Here is a 13,752-nt window from a genome sequence, read left to right as displayed (position 1 = left end):
AAAAAAAAAAAAAAAAAAAAAAAAAAAAACCATAAAAAACCTAAAATAGATTAGTTTAAGGAGTCTCTTCTACAGAGACACAGTAATGGTACTGTATGAGCTGATAATGCACAATTCCTGTTTATAGTGCATATAAACTCCATCTAGAGATTGAATTTTATTTAACCTGATAGATTTCCCATTAATGACAAGCTTTCAAATGTAGCTTTAAGAAATCATATTGCATAGATTTTTCAATACAATCTAACAGCTTTCAAGTGAGCAGGTGATTATGAACCCTCTGTTGTGGTCTGCTTCTGATCTTGGATTAAAAAAATGCCGGGTTATTTAGCTCGATTTTCCCACCTCCTCCCATGTAGCATTCAAAGGTATTTGACAGCACAAGCCTTTTGTGCATCATGCAATATGCACAGTCCTTTTAACTCTCCATTACTGCATGGAACTCTATGAATTGCCTTTTTCTCTCAAGTGCCTGAAGGATGGCCCCTCTGCTTTCCTGCTCATCGCTCCCAGTGACTGATGCCTTTGCCTGGGCAATCCCAGGAGTCATCCATTCAATAATATGTCAAGGGCATCTCAAGTACCAAAAAAAAGGGCAAGTTGAGAGGTCTCTATCAAATAAGAAAGAACACAATTTACTGAGCAGTATTTCAGTGCTGTAAAACTATTGCCATGTTTTTATTAGGAACATTTACCAATGGACAACTCTTTGATCCGCACTGATAAACGTGTCATGGCCAGGAAGCAGAAAACTGTGGAGGTAAATTATATTAACTGTTTGACCCACTAGGTCAATCCATTACCATGCACAAAGAAAGGTGATAATATTTGTGGACAAAGTGAAAAATCCAGTTTGCTGGATATGACAACAGACTATGTCTTTGAGATGCTTTGTTTTCCAGTCATGGGCAAAATGACTGCTCAATATTTGTTCAATAAATTTTATTTGAAACAAACTGATCTATGAATCATAAGGGTTTCCAATAGGAAAAGACCTACAATACACTTAAAAATCAGCATGTTTAGAAACCAACATATTTTGTTGAGTTTTTTAAAATGGTATGACTAGAAATTTATATTTTTTGAGAGTTCAGTGCTTTCTAATTATTAAAATGGGTTTTTTCCCAAATCCACTAAGGCATATTTGCTGTATGGATCCCAGTGACTGCCTGCCAAAAAAGACGGGCTGTCAATTGTATACTTTTTTAACTTTTTCACATTAGTACCTAAAATAGATTTTTATGAACTCTGTATGAAACATGGATGCTTTGTGTTCTCAGTCATGCTGAGTATTTGCACCGTTTCATTGTGCAACTTGGTTGACATCACATAAAATTCTCGATACCTAAATAACTGTTTCATTCAAATCAGAGTGAAGTCACCAGAAGTCTTTCTGCCATCATCAATGAACCCTGGATCTGGCAGGGATGAGCCAGCTGAATGATATTAATTGATGCCAGCAGGAAGAATGAAGGGAAGAACAAACATTGACTTGTATACTTATATCACTTATGCTAAGAATCAGATTACTGAGGCAACAAGGGAAATTGAGAGAGAAAAAAGTATTAAAAATACTAGAAATCTGGTTATGAAAATAGCATATACTCTGTATGAAGACTCACAGTCTAAATGAGAGAAGGTGACAGCAAGTTATTTGTTATGCTTTATATCCCATAAAAAAACCCCTACTTTATTATCAGGGGTGATTTCACTATGATCTCCTCATGACATCTCATTCTTCCTATAATAAAATAATAATTAGTGAGCTTCTAAAACAATTGTCAGCAACTGGCATCTACTTTCTGAAGTGAGTGGTCTGGCATGCTGGACTCTACGTCAGATCTCGTTCTCACAGAGAGAGTTGGATATCACAACTTTAAAGACTGCTTTCTCAAGTGGCATCCATGTAGCTCAGCTGTTTTAACATGCACAAACTGTAGGTTTAAGCTGTTAAAGTCTCATAGCTGAAGAAGTAAATCATCATCAGAAGAAGTAATCATTATCAAATAAACCATGAGAAAAACTAGGTAAGAGAAAAACATAGCCATGATATTCATGTGGAATTTTGGTCCCTGTCTTAAAATTCTGCTGAACAAGAGACCAGGCTAACACAAGTAAAACAAAATCCCAGCATTCTTAAATTAAAAAAACATGCATTAGATAGGAAAGGGGAAAGCACATAACAACAAACAATATTAGAAATAAGGGATTTAGCAAAATACCAAGGGAAACAAAAGGAAGGAAAGATGATCTCAGCAAAGAAAACACAATCCAAAACAGCTTTTATAGCATAAATTATGGTTAGAAAATATTTTCATGTTTTACTGGTAGGTGGGGCCTCATTTAGGACAGCAAATGAAATAATCAGTCTGACATTAATTGCTAGAGTCAGATCGAGGAAAAAAGAGCTGCATGTACAGAGGACACCAGGCAGGAATACAGAAATGTTTTCCTACTGGGGGAATAACCAGTACTGGCATAATCTGACTCTACTACACTTGATTTCAGAAGTCAGTGTAAAATTGAAAAGGTAAAGAGATATGAGAATAACACTAGAAGTCACATTTTGTTTCTAAAAACCACTGGTAGATCATCGAGTCTATTTATTCCATCTTTTCAAACAAGAAGTTAAAAAGTAACTTGAGCTCTAAATAACTTGCCTGTAGAATATTAATTTGATTATAGAGGGATGTACAGGCTCTCAAAGATTCACATAGCAGAAGCCAGTCATGACAAATTCAGATAGGATGGCAATTGCTAATCTAGAAAAAGATAGTATTTTTTTAAAATACAGATTTCTGACTGAGGCTAATTAATAATAAAATCTGCACCTTTTGCAGCGTTTCTGAGCTAGAGAAACAAAAATTATGTTTGCAGTCAAAAATTCATTTGTTAACCTGAACTTTACATGCCTGTTCAAAGACTTACTATCCCAGTTACAACAACACTAATGCTGACTGTTCAAACTATATTATACAAAAAGCCTCATTAATAGCACATTTTAAATTTTTATCCATGCACCTTGTGTATCTAAGCTTTCACTGGTGTTGTGCTCCCCCTTCCCCTGCTTGTCCAGATCCTGAAGTCAGAAATGAGAACTCTCACAAGAGGAAAAGGTGGAGAACCTGGGATGGGAGGTTGGCCTTCTACACTGCGAGGAGTATGATGCTGACAGTGGGTTTTCTCCTGCTCCCTGCTCTAAGGTCTGCATGACATTGATTGTGACTGTTTTTAATCCATGCTATACCTTGATGTTCAGTAGCCTACACCTCCAGATTATATCCTCATATATTGTGGCACACACAGTGTGTGCTGCATATTCTAGACATTTTCTCTTCCTTTTGTTTTGCCCTGTAACTGGTTTTATTTGATTCCCAAGGCTACATTTCTTGGAAACCTGGGCAATTTGTTTATTGCATGTTTATAACATCTGCTGTCATCGCCAGGCTGTGCCTTTCAAGGAAGGCCTTTGCTACCATCCTTTGCCTGTTTCTCCTCAACTCCATATTGCTTTTTTGGGGGTCAGAGGTATTTCACTCTAGAGAGAGCAATATATTACTATTACTGGTTATTACTTAGAGAGATGCACAAAATTATTATAACACTGCACCACAGAATTGTACAGAGCTAACCTAAAGAAAAACAAGTTAGTAAATATTCAACTGCTCATCAGACAAAAAGAGCTGAACCACAGTTTTATGCAAGCCAGGAAGGGCAGCCAAAGCAAGCCTGGCAGGGCTCAGCTTGGGTGAGTTGCAGGGCTAATGTAACATCTATATCTTTTGGCTAGCAATGGCAATACCAAATTTACTGCACCACAGAGCTACCAATCAACTGACCTACAATATAGTGAATTCTTCAAAGCTTCATTTAAATCTCAAATTATATATAAGCCGGTTTAAATGGGAACTAATTCGGGAATTCAATGGCCACTGTCATATACGTAGTAAGTTTAGGTGACTGTTATGGTCCCTTTCTGGATTTACAGTCTCCAACTGGAAATTCACAGTGTCCTGTGTCTTGAAGAGCAAATTAATTCCTCTCCAAGTTTTGTATTTGGTTGTAAAACACAGCCAGTCAAACAAAATATGCTTATTTATTTCTCTTTCAATATTTTGCCTTTGGATTGTATCTAGGCACTACTTGAGATACCAGAAATTAACAGCAGTATAATTCCCTCAAACTTTGCATTCAAAGCTCCAGCTTTGTCCAGGAAAAAAAGATCAAAGGTTTAAAAATCATAACATAGCTTTGTGAGCAGAAGAGTAACTTTTTTGGATTTTTCCCAGTGGTCAGAGATCTTTAAAGACCTGGAACAAAAGGTGATGTGATATACAGATCATCTGTTCACACCTAAAGTTCAAACCAAGACCAGACAGATGGAAAAAACAGGTTTTGGGTCACTAACTTTCTGCAGAAGGACAACTTTTCTTGCATGTATGGGTTCTTTTTACTACATTTTATTTCTCTACTTATTCTACACCTATTCCCCTATATACCAGCTGTGCATTGCAGCCTGCCCTTTAGCTGATAGGTGATACCTTCTGGGGTTTTATAAAAAAGTTCTGGACCAGGTGGCATTGCAGAAGTAATTCCGCACCAGGGACAGATTCCTCTTTCTTGTGTTCTCATTTGTATTTGCTGCTGGATGACCTGCCAACCTCTTCTAAACATAGGCATGGCTCTCAGCTACACTCGGCTTTTTCACTAGCCAGAAAAGTTTGGGTTTCCTTACTAACTGGAGACTCAAGGCTGTGTTTAAAGTTTGCTTTATGCATCAGATGAACTATGCTGTTCTCTTGTAGCTTAAACTTGGGGAAGAGGCAGTACAATATTTAGTTGGTCTGGAACATTAGGTCAATGCAGGTAAGTGCATTACAAAGCTATTGTATTTACAAGAGCTGCATTAATCAGTAATCACATTACTATGAAATTTATTGAAGTACTGTTAAAGAGGGCTACAACATTGGTAGTGTGACTCTACTTCTGATGTACACTTATTACCAATACACCAATAACTGCCTGTATACCACAAAAGGCTCAAAACTTGTTTCTTAAGCAACAACAAAAGTAAACTAATGAAACGTTACTTTGTTAATGTACACTTGGTGTTATTCATGATATTCCAAATGTATTTTTACCAACATATCTTCTTAATAATACTCCATCAATTATTAGAAACAGTGCTTCATCCCAGGGGGCAGGAGTTTCTTGGATATCTTTATCTGAAACAGTTTTCTGCATGGCAGCAGCTTTCCCACCAGGAGTCCTTTTTAGTATTTCTCTTGTCAGGGATCTTCCTTTCTCTTTGATGAGATCTCCCAGGCATGTCAAAAGCTGTTACTTCAGGGCCCTTCTAGCTACCGAGTTATCAAGCACAGTGCCTTCACACTATGACTGCCAAAGTTATACCAGCTCCTCAGTGTGTCAAACAAGTTTATTATTTTACCTTTCAGTGACTTTTACTTCCACAGATTGCTTGCTAAAAATTTTTCTTTGGTCTATCAACTATTCCTGCTGTTCTATATATTAGCATTAATAAAATCCATTAGTTATTCACAGTGCTTTCCTCATTAATTAAATATTATAGCATTGAAGTTTCTGGTCTAATGTGTGGTTAAGCAATTTCCAGAATTCTATTTAGTTTGCTATAAAATTGAATACACGTAACATAAAAGGAGTTAAATTATTATTATCTAGAAATTTTGAAATTAAATTCAAAAAAGAATTTCATTCACAATGGTTTTTAGCACATTTAACCATTGACATGATGTGGCCTGCATGTTATTTTTCTTTAAAATACTGCAAAAGAATATGACTTCTGCTGTGTTAATGATTTAAGGTGAAATCTTTCTTAGCTTTGCTTGAATCAGATGCACTGAATACTTGTAAATACAAAAGTAAATATTGTGGCAGGCTGACAGCTAAACAAGGCTTAACTCTTCCTGTGCTTTGCCCAGAGCACAAAATATTCAAATAATTGTTGCTAGGTGAGTGAAGAATTCTTATTCGCCAGTGTTTTATCCCTGTGCACAGACATACACACACGCTGTATGCACTAAAAAAGTAAACCAGCAATGCTGTGAAGACAGCATGAATTGCTGACACTCTGGGATCTGGGAATTCCTGTTCTTCAGGCCTACCTAGCCATGAGATCACACATATGTTTGAAAGATTTTCCAAGTCCAGAATAGGTTTTTAGAAAAAATTATGGAAGAGAAGGATGGAAATCTTCAGATACTGTATTTGTAATATTCCTCGGTAGTCTCTCTTCTCTGCTCCAAAAATCTTGATGTTTTCAAAAAGACAGTGAGTGCTGGAGTTCTGTAGGGGAGCTGGGCAACAGTTGAGAGCCAGCTGCAAGAGAAGCCTTGGTCATCAATGAAGGTAACCTTGCCATCCAAAGCCCTGTGGATTAAAAGAAGGAAAGAACAGGTTTATGTAGAAGTTTTACTGAATTCATTGTAGTAAATACAGAATCACAGAATAATTTAGATTGTAAAATACCTTTAAGCTTGTAGACTCAGACTGTTAACCCAACACTGCCAAGTCCACCAGTAAACCATGTCCCTAAGGTCCACATCTACCCATCTTTCAGGTACTTCCAGGGATGGTGACTCCACAGCTACCCTGGGCAGAATGTTGTAGAGTCTGATAACTCTTTCAGTGAAGAATTTTTTCCTAATATCCAGCCTATGTCTCCCCTGGCACACCTTGAAGCCATTTCCAACCAATTACAGAGAATGGTCCTTTATGTATCACTTAAAATATCTGTTGAGACCATGTCATTCATTCTCTATTTTGCAGAAAAGAAAAATATTGGGTCAAAGACTGGTTTTCATAAGTTCCTAAAGGTATGCATCCCTAGGAGGCCTTGGGATGCATTTTCACATTTTGAAGATCCCTGCTTGAAATAAGTCACAGAGTGCTCAGATATCTTGTGAATTTCCATTTACCCTCGTCTTCAAATTTTACTTTTCATCACAATGTAAATTAGTACATTAGTAATTTTTAGTAGCATTCCTTCCTAATATCACACATGGCACTCAAGTATGTACTGATCTCAGATGCTGTTTTTCTTAACAGTACCCTTAAAAATCTGTGTAAGTGCTCTAAAACCTTTGCACGATATGAGCAGAAGATACCATGCTGTTCTGAGTAGATTCCTTTGACTGCTTTTGCAGACTGTAGATGAAACCTGGTTTTCCCTTATCCACTTTAAAATATTTTGTGCTTTACTATTCATCTCTCAAAATGAATATTTCTTTCCATTTAGTCTCACACCAACAAGCTCCACTCAAGTGTTAAGCTAAATGCTGCCAATGCTTTAGTTGGTGAGGATAATCCTAACTCTGGTCTCATAAGGTACTCCTGCATGTACTCTGACAGTACCAATCACACATATAAAAAGAAGTTTCACTCTTCTGAGGTCACAAAGCTTGTTGCCAAAGCTTTCAGTACTGATGCTATGAACTTCTTACCTCTAGCTGGTGCCAAAGATGAGACCAGACTTCCTTTTTGTACAGGATACCCTCACAGAAATGCCATGACTCTTTAGTGCCACAGATTACTAACATTTCTGTAGAAGTGATTATGGTTTTGGCTTAGTGGATGCCTAGGTGCAATGCTGATTCCAGTTCCATTTAACAGTGTTTGACAGCAACTAAGCCTGAGGATGAATCAAAGTTGACATATTTAGAACAAAGCAGTGGAGCACTTGAGTAAGCCAATAAATAGTTCCAGCTGGGACTTGTCCTGTCGTTAGTGATGAGGACACTGGGGGCAGTTTCTGTGGCAGTTAACTTTAGCTAAGGATATTTGGCATTTACAAGGAATAGAAAATACTTTCTATCAGGGTTTTTGTTTTTTTTTTTTGCAACAATTTTATCTCACCCCCCTCAAATATGCGTCAAACAAAACCAACTTGTTTCAATTACTATGCTGAGCCCCAGCACAGATCTGATTGAGAGTCATTAAATGCAAAATAAACTTAATTACAAAGTTTAACTGCAAGAATGTGTAGAACAAGTTTAGGAGACATGGACTGAGAAGAAAAACTATTATGGTAACTCAGCCTACACATTGAGGGCATTTCCCTAGATACTAAAAAAAAAAAGCAATCATCCTATTGGAACTCTAAATAGTCTATGAACACTTAACCAGCTGCCAATTGGTAACAGACATTTTAATAATTTTAAGAAATTTCTATGATAAATATAACCTGCAAACACTTAATCAGAGTTCTAGAGTATCCTGTTGTGCTTATATTCTTTCCCCTCAAGAGAACCTGACCACCTTTAAGCCGTGCTCTCTGGCAGAGAGCAACAGAATATGTAGAACTCACATTCTGTTTTGAAAATTGCATGTTAGCACTTCCATATTGTATAAGTAAGTAGTATAAGAAGTATAAATAAGTATATATAAGAAGTATAATTTAAGGTTTTCTAACTATTTACTTTTTAACTTACATGTTGTAGAGCAGACAGAAGAGGTAGTTTCCACCAGAAGTGCGGATAGCTTGATGGGGGGGTGTCAGAGACTGAAATATTACAGTTTATGACTTAAACATTTTCTTGAAGCACTTTTAAAACTGTATAACAAAAGCTGCAAAGAAGACTACCACACCCTGAATGGGGCCCTGACTGAGGCCTTACACCGCTTGCTGATGAAGATAAGATAAAGTAACAACTCAGGGCTGGGGTCATTCACGGAGAACAAGCTTAACGCCTCCAAGGTGGAGACCACAGCCCCAGGGCTATCAGCTGCCAGGTTCCCACAGATCCTCCACCAAAGGGTGGGGAGAGGAGAGGCTTTGGGTATCTTGGAAAGGCCTCTGGTCAAAGGCGCAATGACTGCCCATCCTCCGCTGTGCAGAGCTCAGCTGAGGGATCCTCACTGGGGGGGGAAGCTTATCCACAGCAGGAGGGGTGACATGGCCCATCACAGGGGCCCCCCTCAAAGGGGTCCCCAGACCCTGCACCAAAGCAGCAGAGATGATGCAACAGACGCTCAGTGTTGCAAGGGACAGTGTCAAGGTAGCCCCTGCAAGAGGAGGCACGTGGGCATTCCCACCTGGCCCAAAGCGTATATTAATCCACGGGATTCTGTACTCTTTGGCATGTGGCGGCGTGTGGTGTGGCATGTGGTACGGTGGTGTGTGGCACGGTGGCATGTGGCAGCGTGGCCACAGCGGCGACAGGGGACCCTCACCACCAGAAGACCAGATGGAGGGGAACAACGAGACGTCGTTGGGACCCTCGGATGGGTGATCTGCTTCCACCTAACCCCTGTCACCTCTCCCCCTCCCCCCACTCCCCACGCACACTTCTTTTTTCCATTTCTTGCTTTCTTTTCTCTTCCCTTCTCTTTGCCTCTTTTACTATTAAATAAAATACATCCATTTTTTGGCATCAACATCTAACCTCATTTGGTTCAATCTTGTTTCTGGGAAGATTTTGAACCTACTAAGTTCTTTCCAGTTTATGCACTGAGACTTAGCTTGCTTTGCTTTTCTGGGTTTAAACCAGATTGTAACAGGGGGGAAGGTTACTGAAAGTTTTTCATATGCCACGGTTATAACCATGGGCAAGTCATTCTTACCAAATGTAAAGAAAATATTGTTCCTCTGCCTTTGCTCTCTCTTTCGTTTTAGTAGTCTGCTTTTGAAAAGTAGATGTTTTGGGTGTTATGAGTTTCCTGGTTTGATTTTCTCATCTAGATCTCTTGCTGTATAATATGATGCATTCAACACAGCATAACTTCTGAAAACAATGACATTTTGTAGGACATAAAAATAACATTCTCTGTTTTCAACCTCTTGTGCTGATTATGAAATCTGTATTCAGATAGGCAGTGTTTTGCACAAACATTTTCTTTCACCTAATTCATACTAATCTGCATTCTACATGCAGTCTCACTACAATATCACCTAAATTCCCTTTTTTCTCTCTGCCCCTGTGAGAGATTATTATTAATATCACTTTTATTATTATTGTCATTGTTTTGTCCCTTCTTCCCAGATTCCAAATCAGGTACAGAGAGCGTGAAAAACACTTCTTTTAGATTTTGGTTTGCAGTGAAGAATAATGCAGCTTACATAAAATCATGTAGTTCATATTCCAACCAGTCTTCAGCATGATTATTCTCAGTGTTCTTTTATTTTCCTTCATTTTCGAATCACAGAATCATTACACTGAGAAAAGACCTCCAAGGTTAAGTCCAACCTTCAACCATATACTGCCATGCCCACTAAAACAGATCAAAAAGTGCCACACCTACTCGTTTTTTGAACACTTTCAGGGATGGTGACTTGACCACTTCCCTAGGGAACCTGTTCCAGGGCTTAATACTTCTCTGAGTCGCACCAGAAATTTATCTTTTTTTCAGCTTTGACTTATAAAATGGCACCAAAACAAATATAAAAGTCAGACAAGAAGTGCTTTTTTCCCCTTACTGGAAATGTCTATCAAGTCTTGAAGCTTGATATCTATCAAGTCATGGAGTGGTTTGGGTTGGAATGGACCTTAAAGATCAACTGGTCCCAGCCTCCCTCACCATGGACAGAGACACATTTCAATAGACCAGCTTGCTCAGAGTTCCATCCAACCTGGCCTTGAACACTTCCAGAAATGGAGCATCCACAACTTTGGGCAACCTGTTCCAGTGCCTCACCATCCACACAGTAAAGATTTTTTTCCTATTATCTAATCTAAACCTAGTCGCTGGTACTGATTCCCACTAATGAGACAATAAGCTTCGTAACTAACCATGTTTACGTGCAAGCCCTAGCAGAATGCAGACAGATCAAAAACATAGTTTAGGGAAGCACCATGCAAAGAAATCTTGTGCTAAGCATCTGCGCCCCATGATTTTAGGACTACCTGGAGACTGAGTGAGAAGAGACTTAAACTACCTCACACAAAGAGTCTTGAAAACTACTGAATTAGATCCCTCTACAACACTAGTAGCTATTGATTCATATAAAAGGACTTTGTAGAATGTACACAGTAGGATGTGATTTTTCCTAACCCTATTTCTTGTTTTCTTCTCTACCACTACAACTGTAGCTGCAATGGAGGTCTCTTTTGAAGCTCAAAATTTTCTATTTTGTGAACACTGGAAAGAATACATAAGAAATGTCATGTAATTTTCTAACAGCAGACAATTTCTCCTGAGAGCATAGACTTTGTTCAATCTAGCTGAATCTTTTACTACTTCAGGGAAGGAATAGAAAAAGCAAGACTGCCGAAGGAAAAAATAATTAGCCATCGTGTTTTAGAGTAGAATGCTAAAAACTCTCTTTTTCAATTTTTCAGACTTCATGTAGGGGTATCTTCTTAACCATCTATTTTCTTACACTTGCTGAGCACATGCGATATAGTACAGATTCTGAGGTTTCTTCAGTTGTGGGAACTTCAGTCAGTGGAGCAGTCTGAAGAAAGTTGTCCTGAGACCAGAACCAAATATACTTTGATGGTAATAGCTTTAGTAAGATTTTTTTTGAGCTTGACCTGTTAAGGGCTTGATGGATTTTCTATAAGGCCCCATCTGACATGTTTTCAATATACTTTTACCTACTCAGAAGCATGCTTTGGTAATTACAAATCTGAGGATGTCTCAGCTTCAAATGAATCCAACTTTCCCTACCAAGCTGAAATATTATCTCCATTAAACAAGTTTTCAGCATCACGATACAATATTCTTCCAATTAAATTGAAATGTGTTATATAGCGCATAATAATTTGGCGACTAAAAGTGTGAATACTTTTAAATGTGGCATATAATTTCCTAATGCAGAATACTTTTCAAATACGATCTCCTGCTGAAAGAGCTCATTGTATCAAAAAGTAGAAACCTGTCAATAATACCCATATGTCCTATAAAATGTTTTCATTTCTTTCATGGTACGTTATGCTTCATCAGTTTCCTTAATCCTAGCTGCAGTTCATGTTGCCGTGCTGAAACAGCTCGCTGAGCAGTAATTTATCTCTTGACTGTGGCATAACAACCACAAATACCGGTTATTCTGGGGGTGAGGATTTGCATTGCATAAACTGTATTTTTAAAATCATTTTCAAATGAGATTAATTCATGATAGGGAAATTTTTCCTCTATTTTTGGATCTGGTTTCCAAGACACTTGAGGCTGTGTCTTGAGTGTTTTTTGGGTATCAGTCAGAATCTTCATTTGGGGATTAGGGATTTCTGTAGAAATGAAATGATACCGCAAGAGAAATGAGAAGATGTTTCCCCCATTTACTTTAATACCTATTTAAAACTGGCATTGGAAAGATAATGACAGATTGCATTTTAGCTGAATTTTTCAGCTGTGCACTAGATGACTTGTATTTCTTTTCAATTAGGTTGACTGCTTTAGCATGGTGGGAGATTACTTCTCCTGCATGCTGAAAAGTTATTAACAATTAAAATGGAGGGGAGAGCGAGAAGCAGAGGATTATTGCACTCTTCTTTGCCAAATGACTAGGGTTTCTCTTTGTAAGAATCTTGTTTTAATGTTTGCTGCTAAGTGAGTATGGTAAGCATTGAATAGATATAATTATTATGAGAAAAATATTTTTTACAAATGTAAATATTTACATAACAGTGGTACTTAAATAGCTTGGCCTCACACATCAGAAGGAAGCAAAGTTTTCTTCAGGCATTACACTGTGTGAAATGCATTTCTCAGGCTTTCAAGGCCCAGATATAGTAAACAACACTTTTCTTCCTACTTCTTTTCCCAAAGTAGGGAAGAAAACCAAGGGATGCACAAATGTCTCCTCTACAGCACTGGAGAAACAGGATGTTGTGGAGGGATGTGGGTGACCCCTATAGCCTCAGCCATCTGCTTGGATGCACCTTTCTTCTCCTCTCCTTTGGACAAACTTCACCTAAGTTCCCTTGGCTACGTCTCTGCATCACTGAGATACTCCTGGAGGAGTTCTCACAAATTGTTATTGATTTTGTCAATGGTAATGAAACTCAGAATAAAAATAGCAAACCCCCACTTTAGGCACTGTGCAGTTAACCAAACTCTTCTCCAAACTGCCCTTCTGAGAAACCGGTCAGAAATATTGCAGAAGTCAATGGGATCCTGTAACTTTTATGTTCTCCCAAAACAACTCCTTAGCTCTGTTTTTTTTCCCCCTTTTGATTACTGAAGGATTTTTGACTGCAGAGGCATTCTACATTGCCAATGCCCTTTAAGAATGTCTGACTATCTGGCTTACCTTGATGTACTCTGTTTCCACCCTGCTGATTTTTCCATAAAGGCTTATATTAATCTAAACCAACATTCATTTAATAAACAGCTCAGCAACCAAATGAATATTTAGCAATCATAACTCCATTTCCATCACAACAGGTATTGGCACAGCTGGCTCCAAATGATGTCCACTTTTATACCAGCTGCACAGACACAAATCCCATTGTTATTATTTATATTGTTATGTGTGTAGGTTACATCTATAAGAGGGTTTTAAAACAAAACAAAAAAAAACCCAAAACAAAACAAGAAAAAACAAAAAAGAGGTGTCTGGAGAGATGCCTACACAAAACATAGAACTGTATTAAATCAATAAAGTTAATTTGGGTTTTGTGCAAAATTACCAAGTCTCACATGCAACTATTTTTTTTCAGAAATCACTCTAAATCTTGGTGAAGGGACACCAACACAGTGGTTTTTTCTTCCAATGCTAACCAGGACTATTGACTTACTAGTGTACAGCTATTCCCAGAGAGTCTTCTGCAATAT

The 13,752-nt window shown here is 38.0% G+C and overlaps 1 long non-coding RNA gene across 1 annotated transcript in view; it reads left to right on the top strand.

The window, feature by feature from the left end:
* LOC121674335 overlaps nt 1-8,601 on the top strand; it is a 13,931-nt gene extending 5,330 nt beyond the window's left edge. Inside the window, exons 2-4 of the long non-coding RNA XR_006019555.1 lie at nt 686-760; nt 3,077-3,203; nt 8,478-8,601. This is a non-coding gene — a long non-coding RNA (uncharacterized LOC121674335). The remainder of the gene's footprint in view (nt 1-685; nt 761-3,076; nt 3,204-8,477) is intronic.
* Nucleotides 8,602-13,752: the final 5,151 nt, after the last annotated feature.

The sequence above is a fragment of the Corvus kubaryi genome, unplaced genomic scaffold (assembly GCF_017639235.1).
Source record: "Corvus kubaryi isolate FWS band 111438036 unplaced genomic scaffold, C.kubaryi_AGA036_p1.0 67, whole genome shotgun sequence".
Lineage (NCBI taxonomy): Eukaryota > Metazoa > Chordata > Aves > Passeriformes > Corvidae > Corvus > Corvus kubaryi.
This window is presented reverse-complemented; position numbering and strand designations above follow the sequence as displayed.